Genomic DNA, 4837 nt, shown 5'->3' on the forward strand with positions numbered 1-4837 from the left:
CCTCCCCGTCCCAGCCCTCCACAGCTGATGGCCGATCGGTCCCACCTGGAACACACACACACACACACACCCCTCTAACCCTCAGCTTTTTCTCTTTTTTTCTTCCAGTGCCCGGGCCTAGGGCTTGAACTCAGAACCTCTGGGACACCCCCCCCCCCAGCTCTGGCCCTCAAGGCTGGCTCTCTCCAGCCTCCAGATCTTCGTATTTCGCTGGCTAATGGGAGATGAACTCCGGGCCTGGGCTAGCCTCAGACCATCACGTTCCAGTCAGCCTCCTGAGTAGCTTGGGATCTCCAGCCCGGAACCAGGGATGCCAAGCCCAAAGAAAACGCTTGGTTCTCCAGACAAGAAAAACCCACTAGCCGGGTGGCTCCCGCCTGTCACCCCAGCCACTCAGGAGGCTGAGATCTGAGAATCGCGGTTCAAGGCCAGCCCAGGCAGGAAAGTCCATGAGACTCTGATCTCCAATAAACCACCAGAAAACCAGACGTGGCGCTGTGGCTCACGTGTTAGAGCACCAGCTTGAGCTGAAGAGCTAAGGGACAGCGCCCAGGCCCTGAGTTCAAGCCCCACAACCGACAAAAACAAAATAAAAATCCTATTTGCATTTTCCTTGTGACATGGGCTCCATTCGCTATGACTTCCCACCTAGAAATTGTACCCCACCCCAACTCTTCTACCCTCCCTTGGCCTTGGCTCTGTGTGTCTCTTAGTCTCCCCAAAGTCCTAAAGATTGCCTGACAAAGCCAGGCACCGGTGGCTCCCGCCTGGCATCCCAGCTCCTCAGGAGGCTGAGGTCTGAGGATCCCAGTTGAAGGCCAGGCCAGACTGGAAAGTCCGTGAGACTTAGAGCCCAGGGCCCTGAGTTCAAGCCCCAGAAATGGCACCTGCACACACCCCTCCTGGCAGGAAGGGGTCTCACCTCCGTCTTGGTCTTTTTGGGTGCACTGGTGTCCTCACTCTCGCTCCCCGAGATGTCCCCGCTGCGGCCCTGCTTGCTGGCTTTGGGGATGGAGGACTCCTCCACGCGGGCCTTCTGCTAGAGACATTTCCCAGGTCAGCCCCGAGGCCTCCACAGCGCCCTCTCCCGGACAGGAGGTGCAGCCGCCTAATGACCCGCGCGGTCAGTTACCTTGACTGGCTGTCTGGCTTTCTCAGCCTTGCCCTCGCTGCTGGACGTGCTGACCCCTCCGGGGGAGGCCCGGCCCCTCGATCTCAGCTCTTCCCGGGGCCCGGGGGCCTCTTTCTTCCGTCCGCTCCTCATCGCCATCTGAGGAAGGAGAAAAGGAGGCAGGTGCTAACAGTTTGGTGGGGTCGGTGGTGGGGCTTGAACTCAGGGCCTGGGCGCCGTCCCTGAGCCTCTCTGTGCTCAAGGCGAGCACTCTGCCACGTGAGCCACAGCGCCACTTCTGCTTTGCTGGTGGTTCACTGGAATTGGACACAAGAGCCTCAAGGAACCAGCCTCCAACGATGATCCTCAGATCTCAGCCTCCTGAGCCAGCTGGGATTACAGGCGTGAGCCACGGTGCCCGGCTTGATATCCCCTTTTGTAGCTGCTACTCACAGAGTCTTTATTCTGTCGCGTTTTCATTCTTCAGAGTATGGAGACCCCATTCTCCTCTGCCTGGGCAGCTGAATACAGAAACGACTTCGCCTTGAAGCTCCCCACGGCAGTGTTGTGGGAATCCGGCGTAGCAGGTCAGGAACGGGTAGGGGGGGGGTCTCTCAGTGACAGCTGTGAGGAAGAAATCACTGTGAGATTCCCCGTGGCAGAAGAGTCTGAGAGGCTCTGAGCCTGTCCCTCAACTCCAAGCCTTTAGGCCAAGAACCACAGGAGAGACAAGACTCAGGAGGCTGAGATCGGAGGATCGTAGTTCAAAGCCAACCCGAGCAGGAAAGTCTGTGAGACTCTGATCTCCCATGAACCACCAGAAAACCGGAAGTGGCGCTGTGGCTCACGTGGTAGAGCGCCAGCCTTGAGCCGAAGAGCTCAGGGACAGTGCTCACACAGTTCAAGGCTGCTACCAACCAAAAACATAAACATACATAACGCAATTAAGGTCCCCACAATCCATACAATGCTGTTGGTCTAATAGGTTTGTAAGAGGGGAAAAGAAGTACTGGATTATATTCTAGGAGAAAGTGTGTTTAGCTATAGCGATACCCCAAGAAAACGCACACATTTTTATCATTAACAGCGATGGGCTGGTGGCTCCCGCCTGTCATCCGACCTACTCAGGAGGCTGAGAGCTGAGGATCATGCTTCAAAGCCTAGACAGGAAAGTTCGTGAGACTCAAAGTGATAGAGCGCTAGCTAGCTTTGAGCAAAAGAGATGAGGGACAATGCCCAGGCTCCCAGTTCAAGTCCCACCACCCCTCCCCACAAAAAATTAACTAGAATAGGCTTATGAAAAGAAAAGAATGTGGGTGGGCACTGTGGTTCCCGCCTGTAATCCTTGCTACTACTCAGGAGGCTGAGATCTGAGGATCATGGTTCAAAGCCAGCCCAGGCAGGAAAGTCTGTGAGACTAGTATCTCCAATTAACCACCAAAAAGCAGGAAATAGAGCTGTAAATTGGGTGGTAGAGCACCAGCCTTGAGCAGAAAAGCAAAGGGACAGTGCCCAGGCCCTGAGTTCAAGCGCCAGGACCAACGCACATCTAAAACATCACATCTTAAGTTTGTTGTAGGATTCCATGCAGGTATGTGTTCTGTCTCTCTGTCTGTCTGTGTGTGCGTGCGCCAGTCTTGAACTCAGAGCCTGGGTGCTGTCCCTGAGTCTTTCTGCTCAAAGCTAGTGCTCTACCATTTTGAACCATAGCACCACTGCCAGCATTTGGTGGTTCACTGGACATAAGAATCTCATGGCCTTTCCTGCCCTGGCTGGCTTCAAACCCCGATCCTCACATCTCAGCCTCCTGAGTAGCTGGGATTACAGGTCTTAGCGCTGGCGCCTGGCTCTCTAATCAAATTCTCCTTCCTTACCTACCTAGTGGGTTTACATGTACAGATTTAATCAACCCCAGATTAGGAATCTTATTTTTTTTTTTGGTGAGGGAGGCATTCTAGAAAGTTCCAAAACCAAGCAAACTTGAATTTTCTCAGGCTGACCTCCAACTGAGTCTTCAACAACCTCTCCTACGGTCTCAATATTGTCCAGCTCAAGTGCCCAGCAGTTAGGTCTGGCAGGCTGGGTTCCCTCGTCTGGACATGCAGAAACTCTTCTGCCACAGCTCCACTTCCGGCTTCTGGGGTAGTTATTGCAGCTAAGAGTCTCCCCAAGTTTTCTGCCTAGGCTGTCTTTGAACCACGATCCTATCTTCCCTCCTGAGTAGCCGGGATTACAGGCGTGAGCCACGAGGCAGTGCCCAGCCTGAACGTGTAGAGATCTCTTTCTCTGGGCCAAGATCGCCCCCAAAGGAGTCCAGTGGAGGGTTTTACAGAGCACCTGCTCACTTCTGGGATCGGGCAGACGGACAGAGGACTGAAGGAGGGGAGAGTATGTGAGCCTGTGTGCAGATAGGACGTCTACGCCCGTCTTTGAGCACTGTGAGGCCGCAGATCCGCTCGCTCACATTTACAAAGCCCTCACGCAACCAAAACGACTCAAAACACCACTGTGCACAAGCCGAAGCCCATCTTCTGCTGTTTTGTTTTTTTGGGGGGTATGGTTTTTTGTGCCAGTCCTGGGACTTGAACTCAGGGCCTTGATGCTGTCCCTGGGCTTTTTTTTTTTTTTTTTTTGCTCAAGGCTAGTGCTCTACCACTTGAGTTAGACCTCTGCTTTCAGCTTTTTAGTGGTTCATTGAAGTTAAGAGTCTCTAGGATTTTCTGTCCTGGGCTGGCTTTGAACTGTGATCCTCAGATCTCAGCCTCCTGAGTAGCTGGGATGACAGATGAGAGCCAGCAGATACTTGATTGACAATCTAACTGCCAGGATCTTATCAATAAGGCCAGGTGTCTCCTACAGCCAGGGATTTCCAGTAACACTTGTTTATGTCTTGGTAAGGGTCACACGTATCAACGTAAGCAGAAGACCTTCCAAGAGCCAGTTAAGAGACCAGTAGTGCACGCCTGTAATCCCAGCTACTCCGAAGGCTGAGATCTGAGGATCGTGATTCAAAGCCAGCTGGGGGAAATTAAAGCCCCATGAAGAGTCAAGTGGCAGAGTCATAGCCTTGCGCAGAAAATGCTAAGGGACAGCGCCCGGGCTCTGAGTTCAAGTCCCAGTACCAGGTAAATAGAAACAAAAAGAACCAACTGGGCAAGGTGAGCAGAAGGGACGGAACCAAGTCCTCCGAGTTCTTGGGGAAGGGCATGCTGGGTAAATGCCAGGAGCCCTGGCTGAGCCACAGCGTCCCAGAGGGAAGGGGGCTCAGAACAAGCCTTAGCCTAACCCCCCAGCATGCCGCCACCTCCGACCCCTTCTTCCACCCCGGCAGAGGCGAGTGACTTCAAGGTCATGGCTCACTCCAGGTGCTCAATCCAGCTGCTCTGCCCACTCCCGGCCCACCCTCACCTGAGGCCTGCAGGTCAGGACTCCAGGCCTGGGAGGAAGGCCAAAGGTGAGGGGGAGGGGGAGGGGAGGGCCTGCCCCGGGGCCTGTCTGCAAGGGAAACTGAAAACCAAATAATCTGGAAAAGATGGGGGGGGGGGAGTTCCAGGAGCCAGACAATGCCAGGCCGACAGCACAGCCGGGTGCAGGAGCGCCCGCCTGTCATCCCGGCCACCCGCAGGAGGCTGAGATTGCAGGACAGGGCCAGGGGGGCCCGGGTTCGAGGCCCCGGGTCGCACGCGTGCACGCTTCCGTGTGCAGAGCTCGGTCAGGGGGGCGAGG

The 4837-nt window shown here is 54.9% G+C and overlaps 1 protein-coding gene across 1 annotated transcript in view; it reads right to left on the minus strand.

Annotated features, from left to right (window-relative positions):
• Ptpn6 (protein tyrosine phosphatase, non-receptor type 6) overlaps window positions 1-4837 on the minus strand; it is a 20252-nt gene that overhangs the window by 9166 nt on the left and 6249 nt on the right. The gene's annotated exons all lie outside the window — the stretch shown is intronic.

The sequence above is a fragment of the Dipodomys ordii genome, unplaced genomic scaffold (genome assembly GCF_000151885.1).
Source record: "Dipodomys ordii isolate 6190 unplaced genomic scaffold, Dord_2.0 Scaffold69, whole genome shotgun sequence".
NCBI lineage: Eukaryota > Metazoa > Chordata > Mammalia > Rodentia > Heteromyidae > Dipodomys > Dipodomys ordii.